The sequence below is a fragment of the Oryza glaberrima genome, chromosome 4, assembly GCF_000147395.1.
Source record: "Oryza glaberrima chromosome 4, OglaRS2, whole genome shotgun sequence".
NCBI lineage: Eukaryota > Viridiplantae > Streptophyta > Magnoliopsida > Poales > Poaceae > Oryza > Oryza glaberrima.
This window is the reverse complement of record NC_068329.1, coordinates 8895940-8923900: the sequence shown is the minus strand read 5'-3', so window position 1 is coordinate 8923900 and position 27961 is coordinate 8895940. Positions and strand designations below refer to the sequence as shown.

The 27961-nt window shown below is 48.3% G+C and overlaps 1 non-coding gene across 1 annotated transcript; it reads left to right on the top strand.

Moving 5' to 3' along the window:
- The first annotated feature begins 9867 nt into the window (after positions 1-9867).
- On the top strand, positions 9868-9974 carry LOC127772419 (small nucleolar RNA R71). The gene has a single exon (XR_008017407.1). It is a non-coding gene; the product is annotated as a small nucleolar RNA R71 (small nucleolar RNA).
- The last annotated feature ends 17987 nt before the right edge of the window (positions 9975-27961 follow it).

Sequence of the window (27961 nt, the reverse complement as noted above, 5' to 3'; positions counted from 1 at the left end):
ATTAACCAATAAGGAGTTATCTATTTCAAGGAACAACATCGGATAAATATGTAAACATTGTATGTGATACAATCATCTCTATAATTGCCTCTAGGGCATATCACTAACAGTTGGAGGGAGTGGAGGAAGAGCTGTGCTGCCGCCATTGCCATTGAGGGAGTCGAGGACCGCTGGACGTCGGGAACCACGCATCGAACACCTGCAAGCGTCGCCGACCGCTAGCCGCCCCTGTTTCGTCAACACTGAGCAGCGCACCGCCGAACTTCGTCATCCCGCCGTCTCTTGGTAAAACCTCGCTCCTATATTTCCTCCTAGTCGTGTAGAAGCTAAATCCCCCAACAATTTTGGCGATTAGCGCCCTTCGGCGTCCCATCCCGGCCGCCGCTTCGCCATCGGCGGGCTCGCCATGGGTAGGTCACCTCGAGCACTCTCCATCCTTGGGTACGATTAATGCCTATGGCTGTGCCGGCTCCAGTTTGTACTCTATACCTCTAATAGCTAGCGCCGGCTCCAGTTTGTACGATTAATGTCTATGGCTGTGCCGGCCCGACCGCCGTTCCGCCGCCGGCAAGCTCCCCGTGGGTAGACTATCCCGGGAGCTCCCCTCTCCATCTAGCAAGAGAAACGAAATCCCAATACCCCGTAGATACTCCCACGACCACCAATTCAATCGGAAACTCTCCCTTTTGCCCTAGCCACTTGCAGCCCGAGCTCGGCAATGGTAGCCATGCCATGCCGCTCGCCTCCGCGTCGCCACGCGCCGTGGTCACCGGCGGGAGATCGCCAGAGCTCCTCCGCGCCTCCCCTGGCCGCCGTCGGGTCGCCCTCGGCCGGCCTTGCCGTGCGCGCCGTGTTCCCATGCTGCTCCCGCTCGGTCGGGAGGAAGAAGAAGACGAAGGTAGAAGACGACTCCTGGCCAAGTCGCTGATAGGCCGGGCCCACTCCCATTTTTCCCCTAGCAAAAATTAATCTGGTGGAAATAAAAGGAACTCTAGGTCCCACCTGTCGGTCACTAGGGTTGTGGATATGTTTCGGATTAAAAATAAATGAATTATGAACAGTGCCTTTTTACAGTTTCTTGGATTAATTCAAATTTGAATATTTAAACTAACATAACTTGCTCATTTTAACTCCGATTTGAGTTAAACTTGAACCTAAATTCATCTAATTTCATAACCTTTTGCAATGGTATATAACTCACTATTTAATAAAATATATTTATAATTATTAAATAATTAATATCAAATGATTAGATTATGGTCAACTTAAAAATATGCTAATATTTGTTTCTAGCATGTTTTGTCACAATAACAACCATGTAAACTAAGTATAGGTAATGTCTCAAATGAATGGATGTATAGGAAAATGCTAGTACTTATTTAATATTCGATGGCCATATGATTAAACCCATGACTTATAGGTTATTTAAATCAAGTTTAGCCTTGTGATTATGTAAATAAAATATGAATACACATAGATAAGTCTTTGACTTGTTTATGAGGAATAATAATAGAGCTAGTGTGATTAAATCATCTATACGGAACTAATTACTTAATGTCATGTCCCATGGAATAGTATATTTTTAGTTAGTAGTGAATCTTAAGTTGGTAAACAGTACCAACTCGCCAAATCCACCTACATCATATATACTGTATAGCTTACAGTAAATAGCTCATGCTCAGTAAATGATCTAATATTAGTATATTTTTGCACTCGCAATTACTGTACATTCCATTTAAATTATACGATGGACAATAACCTAGCTTTTGCATACATTAAACTACCGGGTACATGATAAGCACATATATTAGATAAATACTAATTATAAATCTTGACCTCCTGTAATTGATCGTTACGAGACCACACAGACAAATAATCTGCACCTATAACCTCACAGATCTAGCATATAGAGCAAGGATAATTATTAACCCATTTATAATTTATAATGACAAGTAAAATATGATCATAATTAAAATAATGCCCCATTGGTAAAATAATAATATAAATGATTCCCTCTGATTGCTTGTTTGATCCTAAATTGATCCATCCAACGACAGAACCCTTAGTATATGACCATTTTATTTAGATAGATGCATGTGTAGCCATAATCCTCCCCATAGCCATAGTTGATAGATAATTGAGCCATAGAGATAGTCCTGAGTATTGAGTTCTATATGTGAGCACCCCATAGTTTAAACTTCGTAGCACCTTACAATCCATTAGCAAACACGAGTAGTATGAACAGCCCTATGTTCGACCCCAACAATTAATTTTGCTCATGCATATTTGCTTGTTGTTTGAATATTGGTTTTTCTCGCGTATTATAGAAATTGTATATCGGTTAGTCGTGAGGCAGCATATGCAACTTCGAAAAGGTGAAGATTGATCAAGATAATATCAAGAATAAGAACTATCCCGAGCAGGCAAGTCATCACCCCATCCCTTGAGCATGTTGATCCCAATTGAAATTGTTTTGTTTACAAATAAAATTGCATGCAGTAATGAATATCCTACTTGTTATTATGCCATGCCTTTGATTATTGCTTATCTCATTATTCCCTTGTACCCATAATTACGTATGAGTCCCTAGTCAATTATGATAAATGCTTAGTAATGCTGCTTTAGATTCATGCATTCTTATATTTATCGAATGCTATATGCTTGGGAAACTACTTTGGGGAAGGTAGTTGAGATATGGAATGTGGAGACATGAGTGCCACATTGCCATGACATTGATGAGATGATTTGTGAAAGAAAGTTAAAACTAAACAAATGTTTTCGACTGGGGCGGCTGGTGGATTTGGGTTGTGTTCGGTAAAGGCTAATGCCGTCCCTGGTCAGTTAAGGACCGAGCCATGAAGTTAAGCATGAAACGACCCCAGTACAGCCATACTTCTCGAATGGGTATAGACCTAGCGGAGTAGATAGCAGAGCGGAGGCAGTACCCCTGCATAGTGGTTTCACTTAGGTGTGTGGACGAACAAGCAGTCTGCTGGCTGATACCCGATACGGATGGCCAGAGACTGACTTGTCAGGACTACAAGACTACAAAGAGATACCCAAAAGAGGACAACATGGATTGGGTTCAACAACAGGATGCAATGTTAGGCTTACATGAGTTTTCCCCTCGGGAGTGCTAGAACTCCTATCACTGCTAGAAACTTATGACGTCTAGAGTGCATGAGGACTCAAGTTCATGGAGCGGGTACTGCCAATGTGAGGTTGTTGAAAGGCTTTGCCGTGGCAAGTCTCATTCGTTGGGACGTAGGCTCATGTGTTGGGCAAATCGCGGATTACGGGTAAAGTGTACATCCACTGCAGTGTGAGTAAACCAAATCTATTCGAATAGCCGTGCTCGCGGTTATTGAGCACTGGGACATGTATTACACTTGGCTAGAGTCTAAATTCTTAAATTGATTGGGTGGGATGATGCATGATGATTTTGTACTGGTGGATCAACTTCTCGAGAGGCGGGAAGGGGTAGACCCCAGAAAACCATGACGACCAGTGGCGGGAAGCTATCCTTGGGAACACAATGGATGGTGGACAGAACCGTCGCTGTTTAATGAACAATGGAGTTAAAACTTGATCTGTTTATGCTAGGTCTTAAGTTTATGAAATGGTATTTGAGAACTCAGCTTTACGCAAAGTAAGCATAGCCATGTCTTGTATTATCCTGTACATTATTGCATTTTGTGGGGTGGCTTGTTGAGTACTTTTGTACTCATTGTTGCTCTATATATATATATCGTTTAGCAGAGTGATGAAGAGAAGCCCTTGTTAGTATGCTTGCGTACTTAACAAGATGACCGGAGTGCGGTTCCGTTCTAGGTCTCGTTCCCTAGTCGACTACTTGTGGCATGTCAACCGGGCCCTTGTATTATTTTGTCTTCCGCTGTTGTTCTCTGATAATTGTTGGCCTACCTGGCCCTAATGTAAGCACTTAACTCTCTTAGCCTAAATTCATTCGTGATATGTTGTGATTCGGCTATGTATGTGTGTACCAACTACTGATCCAGGGATTGGTACTGATAAACACAGAAGATTTCCGATTTTTAAAATTGGGGGTCGACAATTTGGTTGCTTTTTAGCGACAGGCTAAACACAAGAGACATGTTGGACATGAAAAATTGTGCCCCACTAAATGCTGACTTAACCTGTGTTTTGTGTTCACTTCAGCACAGAGAAACTCTATTTCATATGTTTTTTCAATGCCCCTTCAGTAAAAGATGTTGGAGGTGGAATTTCTTGGAATACATCTTTGGAGTTCTTTCATATGCTTGTCTTGGCCAGTGATGCGGACATCACTACCTCGGATACACACAACAATCCTCCAACGGTCATTCAAGGACAGATAACAAGAGCTCGTGCGCGACAATTAAATTTAGAGGTGAGCTCGTTCCTATGTTCTTCTTTGTATGAATTCGAGAATAGATTGCTACCTAATGATTATATTGTGATTAGGAACAATGGAGGGGACAAGGAGACACTTGGAGAAGAACTTAGAGCCATGGAGGATCATCGGGGACGTCCAAGTCAAGGTGGAGGCCCAAACCAAGTTGACGTCGGGTGTAATTCGGAGTCCAGGACCAGTCTACACTAAATCGGGCGCCCAGGTCGCATACGTGCTCGGATTGGGGTGTTCTTTATATGGATGGAAAGCTAAGAAGATAACCTTTCCAATGGTTTTGGTCCCACATCCAAATTCTTTCCGAGTCAACAGGAATTGACCAAACAAGTTGACATCCAGAATCTGTCCCGGTGCTGCGTCACCGTATTTGGGCCTTTGGCCCGTGTATCGTGTTGGAACCCATTAGGGTTGCATCGAGAGGGGTTTGCACGACCCTAAACTCTATATATCAGTACCCGCCGCCATCTTTAGGTTTTTGGGTTTTGCTTAGATTAATTTGTCGAGAACAATTTCGTCGTTAGATCGGTTTGTAAGACCGCAACTCGTGAGCTTAATCATTCATATGCAATTTTGGTTGTTTTTCTATCTCGTTCTTGTTTGTGTTATTTGATTGGCAAACAGAGATTAGCCTTCTTGGCAAGGTCATCCGCGTTTCGACACGGGTGATAACCAGAGGAGACGTGGTGCTGCGATTGCGAGGCTCAAGAGCGTGCGCGTTCAAGAAGCCGGATCGATTTGTGTCGCGACTCCGCCCAAATCATTGTTTATCAGAACCTTTTGGAAGATCGGGAACCCTAGCGCACATCAAGTGGTATCAGAGCTCTAGCTTCACCATCAGGTTCGCTCAGTTTCTTTGCCCTAGATTAGTTTTTGTTTTTTGCAATTATCCTAGAGTCTATAGAATTTTAGTTGTTAGTTACCTTAACCTAGACCGTGTTTAGCCTTTGCATGATTCTTTTTCAGAGTCCGTAGTGTTGAGTTTGAGTCCTAGTTTAAGTTCCTGAGTTGCTGGTCTAGTGCGTGTTTTAGTCTAGTCGTGTGTTTGTCCTTTGTAACCCTAGCCGCTACCTTTCACTGTGTGTTAGGGTTCATCCTTTGAGAGCCGTTTCCGCCTTCATAAACACCCATCCAGATCACCACGCATCACTGGAACACCCTACAACTCTGCTGCCACCATATCCCAATCCCACCGCAAAATAGACTAGGTTATATCCCCTCTGGAAAACCTAGCCGGAAGCCGAAACTTCAAACAGCCATAACTTTTGCATACGGACTCGGAATCAGGAAAATTTTAACTTTTCGGATAAGAGAAAAAAATTTTACATCCGTTTCTCCCTCCTTTGGCGGGTTTGGTGAATCCAAAATCCCGAAATTTGGCTTGCAAAATTGTCTATTCGAGCTCACAAGTTCCTGCACCTTGTTTATAGTGGTTACAGAAAAAATCCATAGGCCACATACCTACTCCAATTGAGCTGTAACTTGGAGGTGTGCCTATTTACATGTTCTGAAAAAAGAAAAAATTATCAAAAAAAATAAAAGAAGAAAAAAGAAAAGTTGATTTCCACTAGTGCATTGAGCTCACAACGCGCTCCGTTGAGCTTATCTGCCAGTTCGGTTTTGTAGTTTTTGCTGAAACTAGCCGAAGCTTGCCTGCCAGTCCTTCTTTGTTGTTTACTAGTATCATATTCTTTGAGCCATTTTTGTTATCACTACTGTCTAGGACACGAGTAGACCAGCAACTAAGGGCAAGTGACTTGGGATTTTTATTCAGCATTACTATCTGTCATTGGATTGTGTACCACTCATATACATATATTTGGCCTTCCTAGCTCCACATATTACTTCTGGACAGCACATGTTCTTGATCCCTGCAATCGCTGACTACGCCTTCCAAGTATCCTTTGCTTTGCTGGTAAGAACCTTTTGAGAGCTTGGTTAGGAACTCCATATTGCTGAGAATCGTTAAGAGGCACCACTACACCTGCGTAGTAGATTATTAGGGATAACCTTCACCGTTTTATTTCTGTTTTGGTGTTTCAATGTCAGGTAACGGAGGTGAGAAGAGTCCCCAGGATTTTGCTGATTGTGTCAGCCAAGAGCAACTACAAACTCAATGACCTTCTTTGTTCCATACCCCTTGGCGATGCTTGCTTCTGGACGAGAACGGTTACGAACGTACTTCTTTAGAACAGCCATGTACCTCTCTAAAGGAAACATGTTGTGTAGGTACACAGGACCGAGAATATCGATCTCTTTCACAAGGTGACATAGAACATGCGTCATTATATTGAAGAATGACGGTAGAAAGGTCATCTCAAAGTTGATAAGGCATTGCAACACGTCCTCTTGAAACGGTGTTGATGGTCGTTATAGACCAATGACGACCATAAATATAACTAAAATAAAGGAGAACTAGCTATGCTTGCAATGCATATTTATTTTAGAATAATCTACTTCCACTTGTACTTGTAGTATTATTTGTTTCTAGGGATTAAGCAAATAAAATGGAGAAGAAATGAGGAAAACTCATCCTTAAGCAAGCTTAAGGATAACTCATTATCATGAACAGGTCTAAGATCTCCACTAGGAAACAAAGTCATGGAAATCCATTTATGCATGAGCCTAAGAGTTGGATTATGGATGTCATTGGTTCTAGGTTTCTTACAAATCGGTGCACCAAAAATATCTTCCCAAAATCTGTTTTTCTCAAAACCGGAAGTTGCCTTCTGAAAATCGACTCTGTTTTCTGGAGCAATCCCGAAACGTACGCTCGGGTGTGAGCTAACACTCGGTCCATCAGCGTCTCGTAGGCTTGAGGTTCCCGTCCACTAACAAGATCAAGATCGGCGTCGGTTAGGAGTAGCGGTTCAGCACCCGTATCCTCCATCGGCACATCGGCGGATGACCGATCACTTGACTCATGTTGTTGACGGCTGGATTGAGAGCCGGACCCCTTGAACAAGCGAGAGTGTCGTTTCTTCATGAATGCAATAAGAGCAAGAGCACAAGGCAAAACTCGAGCGGGGGCTAAGCTAACACAAGACAATCTACGTGCCGGTTAGCCTTGCACCAAAGTAAGTTGTATATGCAAATGCAAATGTAGAACTCTAAAATGTGAGGCAAAGCTTGAACTAGCTTGGAATGAGCTTCAGAGCAAAAAGAAACTTTGAGAAGGAGTGAAGATGGTTTGAGAATGGGATGAACTCCTTCTACCGGCCATACCCTTTTTATAATGATCTACCAATGGCTATAACTGTGAGGTGGGACCCACTAGCCGCTGGCACAAAAAGGGATAACCTGACCGTTGCTTCGGCCGATTCGGCCGAACCATTGGTGGGCCCAACTGGCCCCACATTCGGCCGTTGGACTCGAACGGCTACACGTGTAGGAGCCACGTTGATAAATGCTGCAAAATTTATTTCTTTGTGCTCAGAAAATTCATTGTCCAAATTTGTCTCAAATTTTAAATTCCTAATGCAATGTTTTCAGGAAATTCAAATATGCTATGAATGCAAGAATCAAATTGATGAAAATAAACATGAGATACATACCAACTTTACCTATTGGCGAGGGTGACGTCGGTTTTAGGTCCAACGAGCAAGACCGTACCTCCAGCAATTTTAGTGCGAAGATTTTTTGTCCGTCTCTGGAGGTGAAGGAGCGGACGTCGTCTGTTTTACCCGCACACCTTTTTGTTCCTTGGTGTGGGCGGTGGTTTCCTAGGAGCCGGAGCCAAAGGCTTCTTGGCTCGTGCAGCAGTTTTTGCCAGTGTCTTCCTTGGATAGGGCCTCTTCCTGGTTGTTTCAATCTGCAGGAATTTCTTCATGAAGACTATGAGGCTGTCCATCTCTGGTGGCTGCACTTCAACTTCTTGGATTTGCGGTGGGTTTGGCCCGTACCTGATCTTGACCATAGAGCATTGTTCTGCTCTTGGTTTGAAGTCGAACTTCTCCTCCCTTGCATTGATGTGGAACCGGATGTTTCCAGCCCCCACATCAATACTGGCTTTGGCAGTACTCAGGAATGGATGCCCCAGAATCAAAGGCGTCTCCTTATCTGACTTCATCTCAAGTACCACGAAATCCACCGGGAAGAAGAAGTCCCGGACTTTTACTGGCACGTCCCCGGCGATGCCCGCTGGGTAGTAAACAGAGGAATCAGCCAGTTGGAGCCTCATTGGTGTTGGGATTAACACCGTATAGTTCAGCTTGTCGAAGACATCCTTTCGCATCTCGCTGACACTGGCCCCAAGATCGCATAAGGCATGGTCGAAGTGTTGGATCCCAATTAAGCATGATATTGTGAGACACCCCGGATCTTTCTTCTTTTCCCGGAGCCGATGGAGTATAGCATTGCTACACTCCTCCGTAAGGTTGACCATCTCCGTGGTAGGCAACGCCCTCTTGTTGTTCAGGATGTCCTTGAGGTAGCGGGCGTATGTTGGTACCCGCATTGCATCGACAAATGGGATGTTGATGTGGATCTTTTGGGTGACATCCATGAACCTAGCGGATTGCTCGTCCACAGAAGGCTACCTCTGGCGTTGAGGGAATGGCAGTAGCGTCGTGTCGCAGTATTCCTGCGGCGGGATCTTGTCCGGCTGCACCTCCTCATTTTCCTCGAGTTCTGTTGTGCTAGCAGACCGTGCCTCCTTGCCAGCTTGCCTGGTCCCTGCAATGTTAGAATATGGCGGATCCCGAGTGGATTTTCCTCCCCTCGTGGTGATCGCCTTAACATTTTCTAGGGAAGGTTCGGGTTGCATCGGAATCCTTCCCGTCTCCTTAGCAGGTACTAAAGCGGCTAGCTGCGCCAGCTGAGTCTCTATCATTTTGTTGCAGCTCAGCTGGTTTTGGAATGCGGAAGCGAAGCCTTCTCACTTAACGTTTATGTTCTCAAGGACTTTATCATTAATGGCATGTTTTTTGTTTGTAGCATCAGTTGTTTTAGCTTGTGCAAAAACTAAGTCCTTTAAGGAGGGCTAGTTCAAATTACCGTTATTGTTATTGCCGTTGTTGCCTCCTTGGTATAATGGCCAGGGCTGGTTCCACCCTTGGCCTCCTTGTTGCCGGTAGCCATTGTTCCCCATGAACATGGCTTCCTCACGGGACTAGTGGCAATCGTTCCCCGAGTGACTAGTGCTTCCGCATACCTCGCATGTGATGTGCGAATCCAATGCTTTGACGGTGGCCTACGGCTTGGCCCTCTCCTAATCGTCTAGTTTCATCATCAGGAGATCCAGTTTAGCGGCAAGCATCTCCTTAATGGTGTGCATGCCACGATGATGGGTCTGGAGTCGTTCTTCGCTCCAGCCCATGTTGGATACCATCTTCTCAATAAGATCAATGGCCGCACGGACCGTCTTTAAAAAGAAGGCACCCCTAGCAGTAGCATCCAGGTGATCCCTGGATGAGGGAGTGAGTCCATTGTAGAAACTCTGCAGGATGAACCAGTCATCCATCCCATGATAAGGACAGGCGGCTACATACTCCTCGAGATGTTCCCATGCTTCGGGAATCGTCTAATCCCTGGTCTGCTGAAAACTTGATATTCTCCCGCGAAGGGCATTGGTCTTGTCCATCAGGAAGAATTTGGAGAGGAACGCGGTGGAGCATCTATCCCAAGTGTTAACTGTCGCCTAGTTCACGTAGAACCACTGCTTTGCCTTTCCCAAGAGTGAGAAAGGGAACAGACATAGCCTCACGGCGTCCGGAATGACACCTTTTACTGTGTAAGTGCTACAGATCTCCAAGAATTGCTGTAGATGAGTGCTTGCGTCCTCATTCAGCTTGCCGCAAAATGGGCTTGCCTGCGCCATAGTTACTAGGCTGCATTTAAGGTCCAAAATAGTGTCTCCGATGTTGACAGCCGGGCCAACAGTCACATTGTCAGCAGACAGGGCAGCGAATTCGCGAAGGGTCTTCTCGGCCATGTTCCTAAAACTTGGTGATGCTTGGATGGATGGTTTCTTTTCGGAGAGTCTCTTCTATGGAGGGATGACACGAGGTTTGACGCTGCGGAAGAAGGCCTCTGGATTCTTGTTAATGTATTTTGGTAAATTGAAACCAGTAATACACTACCCTGTTTTCACGACACAAGTGAAAACAATCAAGGTTAGCCTGCAAAGGACAGCGACTCATATAGAGGTACTATATATATATAAAGTTATTAACTTAGTCATCTCATTATTAATCTTCCCCGGCAACGGCGCCAGAAATGCTTGTTGGTATTTCTTAACGACATTACTAGAAATATTCTTTCCTAGCAATGGCGCTAGAAATAGTCCTGGTATATTTATGGTTACAGAAGTAATTCGCAAGTGCACGGATATACCATTGTAGCATTTCACCCGGAAGTATTTCAAGGTATCGTATTTTTAATCCCAAGGGAAGATAATAAGAGTGAACTTTACTAATGCACTTTATGCATATATTACTTGTAATTGTCAAAGTCTAAGCAGGGGTTAAGTTTAATATAAGTGTAGAGTGACACGAAGCAAAGCTAATCAAATCCTCATAATAAAGTAATTCTAACTAAGTGGAAGAATATTTAGAAAGCACTCAATTCCTATACTTCTAACATACACTCAAATCCTAGTTTACATCTGCTAGTATACAATCGTGTGGCCAATACCCCCTAACAGTGCCCTCCTGGTACTTCGAGATACCACCCTGGGTTGCCAAGTTCCTTACGATAACCTGTCGTGGCCATCCAACTGAGGCTAAATACGGAGGAGTACCCTCCCTAGGAATTTGTCTTAGGAATATATACTAATGTGGAGGAATACCCGTATTCAGCTATCACCATGAGCGGCCCACCTCTATTATCCCACAGCATATATACCCAATTAATGATATCTTATAATCTAAGCACCACGCTTACATTACTAAATACTAATCTACACATGTGCACATGACATAGAGCAACCGATAATTCGGACATTAAACCCGCACCATTGCACCTCACTGGTAGGCTACCCACACAATCGGTACAACACATATATAAATTAAGATAAGGACTCAGACTAAACAAAGTACCAAAGATATATAGAGAAGAATACAAGAGAATACAAGAGCTGCTAGAGCCATACCGAAAGAAGACTCCGAGGACTCCGAATACTATTCTATTCTACTCCACTTAGCACTAAGATACTAGTACTAAAGTATGAAGAGGAATTTGAGCTTGCTTGAGTGTGTTAAGAGAGTGAATGAGCTCCTCCTTTTATAGGGTCGGTATGATGGTTACTGTCATGCGAAATGTCCATTTTATCCTCACAACTGTCATTGAGAAGCAATCCTAGACGTCCACGTGGAGGGCTGACCTGACTGGACGCCGCTAGGGTTCGGCCGAACCTGGGCCGGCCCAGCATGCCTCCGGCTTCGGCAGGGTGGCTGACAGGTGGGACCTCATCGCGGTTTTGACATTTAGGGCGGTTTTCGGACGATTACACTTGACATGTGGGCCACCTTATCCATTTGCTTGCTTAGGAGTGAGGTTTTCTCCACATTCTCTTTATTTTATTTGATAAATTCCTGCAATATGTTATTCTCCAAATACAAGTGGAACTATATTATTTGAAAACAAATATGCATTATAATTGTTGGAGGTACACCACGGGGCCCTTCGGCCGGACCTACCCAAACCCTGAACTTAGGCGACAGGCTCAGACTGGAGGCAAACGGCGAAGGTCGAGAAGGCAACCATATGGGCGAAGGCCACATGGCGAAAGCTGTGGCTCGGAAAACGCCGACTTCGCCAAGCGAAGACCTCGTCAGAGGGCCGCACGGGCGAAGATGGTGAGGCGAAATCCTTAGCACGAAGGCACGGGTTTCGCCAAGTACCGAACCTCGCCGTCAGGAGGCCCAGCGGGCCGCTACGCCTTCGGGGAATTTTGACAAATAGATGGGCCAAGCCATTTAAGCCCAATAGGGGCCCATACATGTAAAAGACACTGTGTGCCCCCAATAATGTCCCTATCATAAGGGTAACCATGTAAATTCCCCCGTAAAACCAAAACCCTAAAGGGGGGAGCCTGTAATAGGATTATAAATAGCCCCCTAAGGCCATGTAATAGAGGGATCCAAAAAATATTACTAAGTAATACAATTGTCTTTCTTTTCCAACCACTGTTGAGATAACCGCGCCTTTCGATGTGACGCAATTGTCCATTCCACAACAGCTGGCGCTGACCGTGGGGAGCTCCGAGCGAAACCACTGAGAGTGAGCGAAACCACTGATGCCACCGAAGAAGATCGTCAAGGAGAGAGTTTTCAAGCGGAAGGAAGGTGGAAGCGAAGGGGAGATGGTAGCCGAAGAGGGGTGTTAACGACCAAATATGGTAATTTAGGTATCGGAGATGGAGATAAAATCGAAGTAGAATCCAAGATAGAGATTGTTCCGGAAATAGAGCAAGAATCGGCTAAAGTCTAAATCGGCTACGATCAGGATCGGCAGAGTTCGAGTCGAACTAGGTAGCTGATTGAGCCGATTCCGACAATGTGACTCAGTACACGTTATCAGGTTGAGTTAATATGCTTCATAAGGATTGCCACACACGGATTGAGTCCTGAAAAGGCAATTGTATCTACAAATTAGGATATTTATGTAATTTCCTTAGAGATAAGTTTAGGCAAAAGTCTGCTGCAAAGACTTATGGTATCTTGGAGTTTGTTAGAGATAATAGTCGTGTCCGACAAGGACGTATTTTGTATCTCGGGTATAAATATGACCCGAACCCATGTAATCAAACAACACACGTTCAATAACAATCTTGGCGCATAGCCACCCTTTTACTTTCGTTTACTTTTGACGAGTTCTGGCTTTCGGGTTGAGCTGCATCGGTTTCGATCTTCAACTAGAGGTAAAACTTGTTATGGCAGCATGCGTTCTCGGGATTACAGTTTCCATCTTTATGATACTCTAATCTTGTTTATGTAATTCATCGAGTTATCATGTATCCTATATAATATTTGACAATATCGTTATTTAACCTTCAATCGGCTAACATCTATCATTGGAAGGCAGCCGATTAGGTTAAATACCAATGTTGACTTAGATTATATAGGGTATCCACCATCCTATGAAACATCCAACGGCTTGATTGTCTAGATATTGTCCTTCTTTTCATACTTATAGCTGCATCAGTTGAGTTTGACCTTATAAGTCGTGATTAGAATCTCAATCTCTAGCCTGCTTTTGGTTGCCGAATAAGGTTTCATCGGGTTTTCAGCTGATTTAACTACTTTATATCTTATATGCTTCATTGACATGTTAAATCCGCCCTTTATGTTAAGATCTTGTCGCATTTAGATATATCAATATAGAGTAGTATCGGAGTATTAGTCGATACATGCTGGATCTATCTGATCGGCTATGCTATGAATGGTTATAATCTCCTTGTTAATATATATTTCAATCTAAGTGATTTATACTGTCTCGGCATGGCGACCGATCTATCCCAATCACTTGATTTAAGTATATATCGACGGAAGTATTATATACTATTAATATCTTCAGCCGATCGAATAGATTTAGTTCTTTCTTGCCTATTTACAACTGTCGATCGACTCAAATATGACATTGGCTAAAAGATAAATGATACGTCATCGGCGACTGGCCGATCGGCTACCGTTTATAGATTTAACCACTATTTTCCTGTCTTTATTTCTTGTTGATTGTAGGATCAAATCAATTGGCACGCTCATGAACCTAAAGGCAAGATTTTTGGACCTGCACTGAAGTTAAGCTGATCTTCCAGGCCAGTGTGTGTTTTTCGCATCAACACGCTTTTGGCAAGCCTGGTGGGACACGACAAACATGTCAGCAGAAAAGCCACCTCTATCATCGATGGGCATGTCATCAGACCCTCAAATCAAGATTCCAAAACCGACTGGGTCCGACGTTAATGAAGGGAACATTGTTCCAGTCACTATAGAACAAAGGAAGGATTTTGAATTAATGATGAAGAGCGCTCAGGAGCAATTCATGAAGTCATTCGTAGAAACCCGCGGGAAAGTTTACCAAAAGTACAAAGTAAAAGTAGTTGCTGCCGACGAAGTTGGATCAAGCTCATCCCAAGGCGATAAAGGCATTGCTGATGGCTCAGGCAAGAAAGGTGACGGCCTTCAAGATGAAGTGGTTGAGGATCTTGGTGAAGATAACAACGAAGTGCAACCGCAATTTAACAACTTTCAAGATCGGATTGACTACGCAGTGCAACATGCTTTGATCAACCAATCAGGAGTCCTGGTCAATACCTTCACAAAAATGCTAAAGTATGTGGTTGATGGTACAATAGCTGAGCACCAAGTTACAGGGCCAGTTTATCTTCCAGGAGACGTTTTCCCAAATTACAGAAAATTGGTAACTGGTAACCAACAGTCTGCTACCAATGCACCATCAATCCAGCTGATGGCATCAGCTTCGACTCCAGCACCAGCTGCACCGTCATCGGCACCAAGGCAAATAATTAGTAATCCTTGCCTCTTGTCTAGAGAACAACCACAACATGCTGGTCAGAATATCAATCGGCGGTCTCAAGAGCAAATTGCTTCAATGTTTTTGCCAACTCAGCCGACTGGTGGATCCATTCAGCACACGCCGCCAAGGCAGCAGATAGGTCAGCCGATTCAACAGCAGACAACTCAGCCGATCCAGCAAAAGACGGTCCAGCAGATGCCGACTGGGTTGAGGACGCCTGATAATCGGCAGTCGCGTCAGAATGTGACTCAAGTCATCCCTGAGCATCTGGTACACGTTGTACAACCGGACAATCAGTTGCTGCCCAAGTTATCCCTGAGCACTTAGTGCGTAATATTCAGCCGAATGTCCAGAACTACCAAGGGGGTAACTTGAATTATCAATACCAGCCCCCTTCACCTCATGTTCACTATCAACAGGGGGGATCGCCTCAGCCTCAGTATGCTCCTCAGTTCAACCAGTTTGAGCCGATACAACAACAAGCGCAAGGGGTGCCTCAGCAGGGACAATGGGCCGTTATGATTGCAGATGTGATGAGGGAGCAGTTTGGGCTTAAACCGAAGGATACTAGAAACTTGTATCGGCATCCGTACCCTAAGTGGTTTGAGAGGGTTCCATTACCTAACCGATACAAAGTTCCAGATTTTTCAAAATTCTCAGGACAAGACAATGTGGTGAGGCATCGGCTATTGATGCTTTAAGGGTTAGATTGTTTCCTTTGTCCTTATCCGGATCGGCATTCACTTGGTTTTCTTCTTTGCCATACAACTCTGTCAATAGTTGGGCCGATTTGGAGAAACAGTTTCACAGTTATTTTTACAGTGGGATCCGTGAGATGAAATTATCTGACCTGACAGCAATCAGACAAAGGCATGATGAATCTGTGCTGGATTACATTCAGAGATTCAGAGAGATGAGGAATAGGTGCTACAGTTTGGCTCTGACCGATTCTCAGCTAGCCGATTTAGCTTTCCAGGGTCTAATAGCTCCGATCAAGGAGAAATTTTCGTCTAAATTATCAGGGAGGTAATAATTATTTTTTTAATATGGCAAAATTACAATAGCATGGATCGAATTTACCCTATTAAATAATAGGTGTTTGCATAGAAGTATAATTGAGGCAAGACCAAAAAAATTAAATGAGTGGTAAATTAATAAGATAAGTAATACTTTAAAGTGGTCTCTTATTTTAGAAAAGATGGGCGAGGAGTACGACGCAGTGCAGGACCACCTCAGGGGCCTGCGAAGCCAGGGCTTAACGGGGGCGATGGTGTTCGGAGACTACTTCCGACGTCGCATCGCGCCTCTCCAGGAGCGGTCCCGCGGTGCGTGGGAGTATGCCGGGCACAACGATCCCATGCGCACCCACGTGGGTGAGCGCTGGGACTGGGGTGAAGAGGAAACGCTGATTCCGGACAGGATCCTCCTCCTCTGCAGCGACCGCGACCGAGAGAGTATCTTGGCTGTGATGTCGGCCGTCGGTGCTGGCAGGGGTCTGTCCCACCGGGGCGGCGCCGGTGGTGGCGGCGACGGCCCAGGTAGCAGCGGCGCGACCGCAGGCGGCAGTCGGACCGGCGGCTCCGTTGGGGGCGGCGAATCTAAGGCACCCAGTCCGAGCCGTGGGCCCGGGGCAGACTCGGCCGGCGACCCGAAAGGGAAGCGAAAGGTGTCCAAATCTCGGCCGCCTTCTCCCCCGCGTGGAGGGGGCTCCGAGCGAACGGCGGACCGACCACCGGTGGGCCACAAACGCCCTGCCGCGTCCGAGGCTGGACGGAAGAAGAAGTGGCTCCGGAAGATAGGGCAAACGGAGCCGTGCCGGGGGAGCTTCATCGAGCCCCCGAAGTGGACCTTCAAACGCCCCCCTCGCAGGTACGATCGCTAGCACCTGACTCGGTGCCCTCTATCCACCTTGGCCTCTTGCTCCTCCCCCTTCTTTTCCTTCTTAACGTGACCGGGGTTCTCCTGTAGCGGGATTCCTTCCCAGGTGGTCTCGACGTCCGATCCCTCGTAGGGGTCAAAATTCAAGTGACCGGATCGACCAAGACCCGGCTGACCCAGTGCTGTGGAGCCTTCGCAGTACCCTGGCGGGGCCCACGGGCCACACGCCGGGTCTGGCTCCGAGTCCGCCACAGCCGAGGTGCAACCGGCCGCGGGTGTTGGAACTGGCGCCGCCCCCCTCGGGGGCGATCCCGAGGGCGCAACCCACGAGGAGCGCCACTCAGGAGTAGAGGCCGAAGCAGGTCATGGCCTAGAGGCCGAGGTGGAACGCGCTCCGGGGGCCGAGGCAGGGCACGCTCCAGGGGCCGAGGCAGGGGGTGGGCCCGAACCCGAGGACGAGGCCGAGTCTGCCCGGGGGCCCAAGGCGGGGGGTGACAGGGGCAACCGTTCCCCCCTGCATCTGGGGTGCCCTCAGGGCTGGCCGCGCGGAAGGGGGGCCGAGAGCAGCTCCCAGTCTCGCGAGGGTCCAGCAGCACTCCGCCGTCCCGGGGGCGGACTGCGACTTTTTCTTCTCCAACTCCCGCGAGCATGGAGCCACTCCTGCAGGTGCTCGCCGCCGCCGATTCCATCGTCCGGGAGGGGTCAACTCCCAAGTTCAAGCCCTGACGGACGAGCGGGCGGCCCTGGAGGCGGAGTGGGCGCAGCTCGCAGCGGACTGCGCGCGGGTTGACGAGGGGCGCCGCGCCGTGGACGACATGGTGGAGGTGGGGCGCAAAATGCGCCAAGCCCAACTGGCAGAGATCCAGTCGCGCGAGCAGACGCTGCACTCGGTCATACGGGAGACGGAGGAGGAGCGACAGGCAGCGATCATCGCTTCAAGCGTCCTGCAAGAGGCGCTGGGCGACATCCCCTTGCAGTACGCGGCCCATGCCGAGGATCTGGCGAAGAGGGTCGAAGACGCCCGTGGAGACCTCGACGCGGCTGCCGCCCAAGAGCAGCGGGCATCGGAGGTCGACGCCTCGCTGCGGGCTCGGATGGTGGCGCTCGAGGCCGAGTGCAAGGCCTTAGACGAGCGTGCCCGCTCCACGCAGGAGTTCGAGGCCACGATCCGTCGACTGATCGAGCTGCTCGACCGTAACCAGCGCGAACAGGATGAACGCGGCCGGGAACAAGCGCAGCGAGCCCGGGAGCTGGAGGAGCATGCTCGGGCGCTGGAGGAGCGTGCCTGGGCGCTGGAGGAGTGGGCGCACATGCTAGACCAGCGCGAGACCACCTTGGCCGCCCACGAGAGAGTGGTGGCCGAGGCGGAATCCTCCCTTCGCCTCCGTGAGGAGGCCGCAGCCAAGCGCAACCGGACCACCCTCACCGCAAAGGCTTTGGTGGCTCGCCGTGCGGAGGAGCTGCGGCTTCGAGAGGACGCGTGCCAGGAACGGGAGGCCGCGCTTGCCGAACGCGAGGCCGAGGTGAACCGTCGCGACGTGGCGGCGCGCCGACTGGGCGAGCAACTAACCAAGCGTGAGGAGGCCATTGCTGGGCACGAGGCCCAGCATCTGGAGAGCGCCCTTGTTAAGCGCGCGGCGATGGCGGTGAGGGCTTCTGAGCTGGAGGCCCGGAAGGAGTTGGCGGCAGGCGGGCAGCCCGGCGGGGCGGAGTTGGTCAGCTAGCTAGCCGCGGCTCAAGACACTCTCGCCGACCTGGGTGCCTGGTGTAGGACCAAGCTGGGGAGATTGCGGCCCTCCGCCTCACCGACGAGATTGGGCCTGGCCAACTCTCCTATGCCATCAAACGGCTGGAGCGCGCGGTGCGCCGGGTAGGCATCTCCATGCGCCGAGACAGGAATAGTCGCCAAACAGCTCACTGGTGAACTGGGTGTTGTTATCTGTAATGATGCGTTTGGACACTTCGAACCGGGACATGATGCCCCTGATGAACTTGAGGGCGGAATGCTCGTCTATCTTGACGACCGGGTAAGCCTCGGGCCACTTGGTGAACTTGTCAATAGCGACGTACAGGTGCTGATACCCGCCTCGGGCCGCTTTGAAGGGTCCTAGGTTGTCCAGCCCCCAGACCGCGAAAGGCCAAGAGAGCGGGATGACCTGCAAGGCTTGGGCCGGCTGGTGGATTTGCTTGGCATGGAATTGACATGCTTGCTGGGGGGGCGCATCCTCTCTATTGCGCGTATTTTCTCGGGATTAGCTTCTATGCCTCGGGAGGAGACCAGAAAACCGAGGAGTTTGCCCGCCGGCACACCGAACACACACTTTTCGGGGTTCAGTTTCATGCGCGTGGACCTAAGACTGTCGAAAGTCTCGGCCAAGTACTGCAACAATGTGTCCTAGTGGTGCGTCTTTACCACCAGGTCATCGACATACGCTTCTACATTTCGCCCTATTTGATTACTCAAAGTAATGCGAGTCATGCGCTGAAAAGTAGGACCTGCATTCTTGAGACCAAAAGGCATAGTTGTATAACAAAAGGTGCCTACAGGAGTAATGAAAGCAGTTTTTTCCTCATCTTCCCTAGCCATGCGGATCTGGTGATACCCGGAGTAGGCATCTAAGAAAGACAAAATGTCGCACCCCGCAGTGGAGTCGACTATCTAATCTATGCGTGGTAAAGGGCAAGGATCCTTTGGGCATGCCTTGTTGAGGTCCGTGTAGTCGATGCACATCCGGAGCTTGCCGTTGGCCTTTGGGACGACCACCGGGTTTGCCAGCCACTCTGGGTGGATGACTTCTCGGATGAAGCCGGCCTCCAGGAGCTGCGTCACCTCCTCTCGGATGAAGGCTTGCCGCTCCGGGGCTTGGCGCCGTACTTTCTGCCAAATGGGTCACGCACCCGGCCGCACGGCGAGGCGGTGCTCGATCACCTCCCTAGGACCCCGGGCATATCCGACGGCTTCCACGCGAAGACGTCGGAGTTCACCCGCAGGAAGGAGACGAGCGTGCTTTTCTATTTGGCGTCCAAGGTACCGTCAATCTTGGCGGTCTTGGACGGATCATCGCCAAGGGAAATCTCCTTGACGGGCACCTCGTCGGCCGAAGCGAGGCGCTTCTTGGAGGCGCGGGACGCTGAGTACTCCGAGGGCTGTGGCTCGGTGGCTGCCGCCAAGTTGTCGGCGCGCTGCTCTGCGCAGGCCAGGGCAACCTTCACATCATCAAAGACAGTGATGGGGTCACTGGGGCCCGGCATCTTCATCTGGAGGTCGGCGGCCATGAACTTCACCAACGCGGGCCTGCCCAGGACCGCATTGTAGGGCAGATTGAGGTCCGCCACGTCGAAGTCGATCCGCTCGGTGCGGAAGTGGGTGGAGTCACCAAAGGTCACCGGGAGCTCAACGTGACCCAGAGACCACGTATGTCCCGGGGGTTGTGGGCTCCTTGGAGGCAATCTTCTCCAGCATGCGGTTGTGCCGCACGCCATTCCGAAATGCATAAACGACCGCGTGGGCCGGAATGCATGGAATAGTGTTGCGGACTTGGCAGAAGCGTTGTATGTACGAGCGGAGGGACTCATTGTCCTTCCATTGCACAGTATGCAGGTCCGCCTCCTCTCCTAGGCGAGGGTACGTGCCCTGGAAGTTCGTGATGAACTGCTGGCACAGGTCCTCCCAGGAGTGGATGGAGTCGGGGGGCTGGGGCATCAGCCAGCCGCGCGCCTGACCATTGAAGGCCATGGGGAAGTAATTCGCCATGACCTGTTCGTCGCCCCCCGCCGCCGCGATGATCGTGGTGTAGATCTGGAGGAACTCGGAGGGATTAATGCTGCCATCATACTTCTCCGTGAGGTTGGGACGAAACTTCGGTGGCCACCGGATGTTCCGGAGACTCGCAACGAAGCCCCTACAACCAGTCCATCCAGGGGTGAACGTGGGGGGCGGGCCGCCTCGCAAGGAGGAACACTACACCATGGAGGAGGATGCGCCTTCTCCCATACGGGCAGCATGGCGCTCGTCCCGGCGTCGCTCGATGTTGATCCGAGCGTCCTGCTCCCTGTAGAGGCCATCGTGATGCCTCTGACTTCCCGAGGCCCCCGACGATGTTGGGGCCGTGGACTGCCTCGAGGTCATGGCTGACCGACTGGTGCTCCTTTTCACCGACGAGGAAACGGTGGGGGGGTGCGTGACATACCACTGGCGGTGGAACGGCCACCCACAGCCAGCTACCGCTGGGCAGTGGTGACCAGGTTGGCGACGTCGTCCAACCATCGCCTGACGGGGGTCTCCGGCTCCGAGTTCACGGGAGGATGCCGTAGAAGGGCTCCTGCTGTCCGAAGCGCGCCTCGGGGCGAGCTGCTGTCGCCGTATGTCAGGCGGCGTCGCGCTCCGACGCGCCGTGGCTTCCCCCTGCCCGGAGGCGGGGAGAGGGCCGAGCCACCCGACCGGGTGGGATCCTCCCTCCACGAGGGGTCGCGGCGGGGCGGAGTCCGAGAGTTGTGGCGACGGTGACCGGGGCCGCGGCTCCTGCTAGCATCCTCACTCCCGAAGGGAGTGGGGGTGTGCACCACCACTTCTTCCTTCATGACCTCGACCATGATCGTCGAGGCCGGAGGAATACTTGGGGCGGAAGGAAACGACTTCTCTTTGAAGCGCTACCTGGTGCGCTAGCTGTCGAGGAGTGATCCTCTCTAGCTGGAGATCGTGAGATCCCCCTTTTGTGAGTTCAGCCGAGGGAAAGGGTTTGCCTCTCGAGATTGTGTATCCGCCCTAAGGGTTTCTAGATCGCGTATGGGCGACAAGATTATACAGGTTCGGGCCGCTATGGAGCGTAATACCCTACTCCTATGTGTGGGATTTATGGTTGAGTGTTACAAAGGTTCCTGAACTCCGGAGAGCGCTCTTGGTCTTCTCCTTCTAGAGCTTAGGCCTACTGAGTGTCGTCCGTTTTCTCGGTGGGCATGGTCCTCCTTTTATAGTTCAAGGGGATACCATATGCACCGCTTCTACCTACTCTTTGATGGGAGGGGGACCCACTTTACCTTGACTGGACCACGATCCGTGCCTTCGCCCGGAAGCTAAGAGCAGTCCGTCCTTGAGTGGGACCCAGCGCCGCCCCCCGCCTGACACGGGGGACAACCCTGTCATTCCCTCTTAAATGAGTGAAGACTTGTGGCGGTCCTCCTCACGTGGAGGGAACTCCGGATAATGCTCCGATGGGACGGGACATACCTGCCTCCACTCCGTCGAAGACAGAGGCGAACGTGGGGGCACGACCACCCATCCAATCGAACGTGACCGGTGACAGGCCTGTCACAGTCTGGTCACACTCGTTTGACGTGGGTTAGTCGGGCGGCACCACACGTCTGCCCTTACAGCATTAAATGCGGTGAGGGACAGTTGGGGCGCCGCGCGCATTGATGGCGGTTCAGCCTAGGTCTCCTTCCCGCACGCTCCCCCCGCCACATGACAATTGGGGGAGGGCCTTGGGGCGAGGCAGCGCGAGGGCCCGAAGGGCGTGACGTGGCACCCCGAGGCCCCCTGGCTGCTTCTGCGACTCGCGAGGCGCGGGGGGAGGGCCAGGCTGTAGAGTCACGTGGCTGGATGGGAAGGTAACTTCCCCTCACTTTGCATACCCCTGGGCCCATATCTCCGACAGATATAGTAGTGATGACCCCGTATTGAAGTAAAGGGAGCAGGGCCCCAAACATCAGAATAACCAAGAACAAAAGGATGCTTGTACACAAACTCACTAGGATGATAGGGAAGTTGTATCTGTTTACCAAGTTTACAACCATGACATTGATTTAAGGATATATCTCCAGTCATAGACCCTAATAAACTTTGACAAACTAAAGGTGACAGACGAGAGCCACAAAGATGGCCCCAACAATGATGCCACTGAGTGAAGGATGCTATAGCAGAAGCAAGGAAAGAAAACAGTCAGTCAAGCTCCCAAAGATGCTGTGAATAATGGCAGCGAGGGCCAATACCAACCAGGAGACCCGTGCTATGATCCTGAACACAACGCGAGTCAAAATCAAGAATAACATGGCAACCGTAATCAGCAAGTTGTCCAACGAACATGAGCTGTATGGTCAGATTTGGAACATAGGAAATGATGGGAACACTAAACGAAGAAAGGAGAACAACAACAGAAAGAGGGTACAATCGGTGGTTCGGACAGTTATAGGAACTGAAGGAGAACAAATAGACGAAAGGTAAGACTTATCTGATATCTTATGGAAGGAAACACCATAATCAAGAATCCATGGAAAAAATACCTGAAGCAGATGATAATCTCTCATTGGAAGAGTGAGAACCATAAATAGCAGAGCCAGATTGTGCGGAAGTCAAAGCAGCCGAACCAACTAAACCTATCAAATCAGAAGTAATGAGGCAATGTAGTAACGTAAGGATCTCCTGTGTATCTAAACTGCTAGGACTCTTTTGAGAAGAAGAGCCAGCACTCTTTGAAGAAGAACCCCCAGCTATCTGAGAAGAATGACCATGCCGCAAATCCTTCTTCTTTCGAAACCAAAATGGCTCCACATGTCCATCTTCATTACAATAAGTGCAGTGAACATGACTGCTGGTAGATGCCAGAGAAGAAGTATCTGCTGGTGAAGTAAAGGAAGTAGCTATCGGTGATGAAGATACTGAAGTTGTAGTACGAAAAGCTAATACTGAAGAAGGATGTGCTAGAATACCCGCTTCTCAAAGATGAATCTCCTCAGAACAAATCTCCTTGAGAGCTTCCATCAGAGTAACACGGGGGTGCCGAGCAAGCAACTGTGCACAAATCGACTCATACTCGGAGCGAAGACGGGTGAGAACTATGTTTTGCTAAATCAACAGGAACCTCATGGCTTCAAAGATGAAGAGGCAGGAGTGTTCCACACAAAGTTCAAGCAGGTAATTATTGGAGAGAGGAAAAAAATCGTTTCTAGGGAGATGAGAACTCTAACCTAGTTCTGGCTCAAGAATTAGCACTTGTATTCATCTAAGAAGCACTAGACCCAAATATATATAGGTATATATGTAGAAAACCCCTTGTACAAATAGAAAATAGATATACGTCTAACAATAACCTTACAAAAATTAGGTATAGTGGAATGAGTTGCGAAACCCTTGTTTATAAAAGCAAACAGATATTGCAAAACTATTATTAGCTAGTAGGTAATATGTAACCTGAAATTAATTTTACCAGCATAGCATTTATTATATTGGAACCGTAGGAAGACAATTATATAGTAAAAATTATGTTTGCTATCCCATAGAATGATTCTATGTCTAGTTTGGTATGATGATTCAGTGGGCTATTAGTAAAATTTGTTCCTCTATATGCATATGTCGGCCCAGAGTAAGAAAATTTGAGATAATTGGACCAAGGAAGCATTTGAAATTTGCTACCTGGGTATAGAATATGGGACTAGAAAGGAAAACGTACGAATTACCCCCGCAAACTATTGCGGTCATCTGAATTACACCCCCCCCCCCCCGAACCACAAAACTGGGTATTCTTCTTCACCCTCAACTATGCAAACTGGACAAATTACCCCCCTGGACCCAATCCACTATGGATTTGGTCCACGTGGCGTACGCGTGGCAGTCCAGTCAGCACTCCATTTTTTTTAAAAAATGGGACCCACCTATCATCTCCTCATCATCTCTTCCTCTCTCTTCTCTCTCTCACTCTTCCTCTCTCTCTCAAACGGGTCGGCGGCGGCGTGCGGGGGAGGACGCGGCAGCGGCGTGCGGGTGGTGGCGGAGCGCCGGGGAGGATGCAGCGGCGGCGTGCGGGCGGTGGCGGAGCGCCAGGGAGGACGCGGCGGCGGGTGGGCGGTGGCGGAACGCCGGGGAGGACACAGCGGCGGGCGGGCGGTGGCAGAGCGCCGGGGAGGACGCGGCGGCGGCAGGCGGCACCGACGAGGGTGGATGAGGAGGAGGACGACGAGGATGGAGCGCACGGCGGTGGCGGCGGCGGCGGGGGATGACGAGGTCGACGACGAGGACGCTGGCTGCGGCGGCCCTTTTGGAGAGGCGAAGCGCAGGGACGACGCGGCGGCGGCGGGCAGCGCCGAGGAGGTGGCGGAGCGCCGGGGGCAGGGGATGAGGAGGCGGCCGCTCGGCGCAGCTTCCCCCCTCCCTCCTCTCTCTCTCTGTATGGCACCGACGGGACAATGGGCACAGCAGGGGCGGCGCACCTCCATCGCCATCCTCGTCGTCGTCCTCATCATCGCCCTCCGCAACCGCCTCCGCGTCACCCGCCGCCGTGCGCTCCATCCTCGTCGTTGTCCTCCTCATCCCCCCTTGTCGGCGCCGCCTGCCATCGCCGTGTCCTCCCCGGCGCTCTGCCACCGCCTACCCGACGCCGCGTCCTCCCCGGCGCTCTGCCACCGCCCGCACGCCGCCGCTACGTGCCCGTGTCCTCCCCCGCACGCTGCCGCCGACCCGTTTGAGAGAGAGAGGAAGAGTGGATGAGGAGATGACAGGTGGGTCCCAAAATTTTTTTTATGTGAATTGCACCTTGAGCCACCTTTGATTACCATTGTTACAATGTGGACTAGACTAAAGCCAAACTTTTTACTTTGGGCCAGATATCTTTACATGATGTTTCAATTTGGACTCCCTTCTTCCTCCTCCAACTCTCTTCCTCCTCTCTCTCCTTCAATCTGTAAAGTCTTCCAAAGAATTCAAAGGTAGTTTGCATTTAAAATCATCAACTTGCTAGTGCTTGTTGCTTAATTTTAAGGAAAGCAGAGGGTGCACAACAAGTATTCCTACTGGTAGCAAGTAGCATACGAAGAAGCTGGCCGGCAATGACATACAGTTGCTGCTACTTTCTGAACTGACTATAAGCACTAAGCCAAGTACTTCCTCCGTTTCATAATATAAGACTTTGTAGCATTACCCACATTCAAATAGATGTTAATGAATCTAGATATATATGCGTGTCTAAATTCATTAACATCCATATTAATGTGGGCAATGGTAGAAAGTATTATATTATGAAACGGAGGGAGTAGCAGACAGCCACGCTAAAGCTCATGCTCGACCTCCGCTAGTGCTATACGTGTTGCGCGCCAGCGCTAAATTTCCACATGTGCCGCTCGCACTTCAGCAAGTTTTGCAGTGCTCAAGCTCCGCCTTCCCAGTGCCGCCTACATTTGAGCTCGAGCTCAACTTCGGCGGGTGGCTGCCCTGTGAAGGGTTTTCCTTCTTGCCTTCTCATGCACTACGCCTGATCGAGAAAGAGACCGTGAGCTGTATAGAGAAAAGAGAGGAAGAAAGGGAGCTGGAGGAACAAGAAGATAGTCCAAATTAAAACCTTGTGTAAACATACCTGCTCCAAAGTGAAAAGTTTTATTTTACACTAGTCCAAGTTACAACACACATAAGAAATAATAGCCCTAAGATGCAATTTACTCTTTTTTTTTATAAATAGCGGGCTGACTGGGCTGCCACGCGTACGTCACGTGGACCAAAACCACCGCGGATTGGGTCGAGGGGGTAATTTGTCCAGTTTATGTAGTTGAGGATGAAGAATGCCCGGTTTTGTGGTTTGGGGGGTAATTTGGATGACCACGATAGTTCGGGGGGTAATTCATACTTTTTCTGACTAAGAAACTATGTAGTACTGCCCTAAAAAAAAGAAACAGTATCCTATAGACTACGGATAATTGAAAAAAATTAATGTGTTCCATGAAATGAACCGAAGGCCGACTTGTGATTAGCATCGATCGGGAAGGGACAAAGGCGATATGCCAGCTCTTTTATAAGATAGAGGATTTCAATGGTGTGTGAGGACCGTTCTAATTATATAACTAGGTGAAACCCCGCGCATTGTTGCGAGGATTTAGTATGATAACAAAAAAAAATAACGTGTAAGATAGATAACATCAGATTAAGTAAATTAATATGGTCTATGATAATTTAAATTTAAATAGTATGTAAATGGTGATTCAAACGTAAAAAGTAAGGTGGTATGACTTTATGGAAGAAGAAAAGTAGGGAGATAGTTTGGACTGTAGATTAATCATCTGAAGACTAAAAACAATTGATGTGATATGACTTAATTAGAGGAAAAAAGGAGAAAGATAATTTGGACCATAGATTAATCATTTAAACACTAAGTGAGGATGAACTATATAAGTATATAGGATATACATTGAAACATTGTGTGAATTATGTTGGATGATAATTTAACAAGTTTATATTTGAAAAGCTCTTAAATTATAAAAACTATAAAAATATAGTATGTTTGCATGATGTTTAAATGTGATAATTGTTAGTGGATGATGATGTGTCATCTTGTTAATTAGTGGATGATGATGTGACATCTTATTAGTGGATGATGATGTGGCATCTTTGCATATTAAGCTTAAGAAGTTAGTAGGGGATAAAGTATTTATAGTAAGATAGGATAAGAATTGCAGGAGAGTTTTATGATAGAATAATTGAGATTAACCACGCGAATTGTTATTGGCAGTTTCTAGTAAAGAAAGTGCTTTCATGGTGACACAAGACTACATCCACTTGGCACTATTATTTTTGTCCCGTTTGGTGTTATTTAATCTCGGATTCAGGTCTCGGTTTATAACCCAGGACTAAAGAGTTTACAAACCGGAACTACCGTGGGATTTCTCGAGCAGTGGCAGGAGGAAGCCAATTAAGTCAGCAGCAGGTAGACATAATATAAATCTAACGGTTGCTATTGAAGTTTGACATCAATCTAATGCCTCAAATAAATAAGGTGATTTGGCTGCCTAAAATCACAACTAATGGGGACAATTATACAGGAACGGTAGATATACATAGGCAGTGTTTAGTTAACTTTAAACTTCTAAAAATTCCGTCATATCAAATGTTTAGACATATACATACAGCATTAAATGTACACGAAAAAAACCAATTATACAGTTTGTATGTAAATTGCGAGACGAATCTTTTAAGCCTAATTACACCATGATTTGACGATGTGATGCTACAATAAACATTTGTTAATGATGGATTAATTATGTTTAATAAATTCGTCTCATAATTTACAGGCAGAATCTAATTTATTTTATTATTAGTCTATATTTAATATTTTAAATATATGTCCGTTTTGGCACACCAACTAAACACACACAGCCATAGATTCTCATATCTCGTATAGACCTAGGCTTGACGCGTAGCCTCAATTTAATTATTGCCCT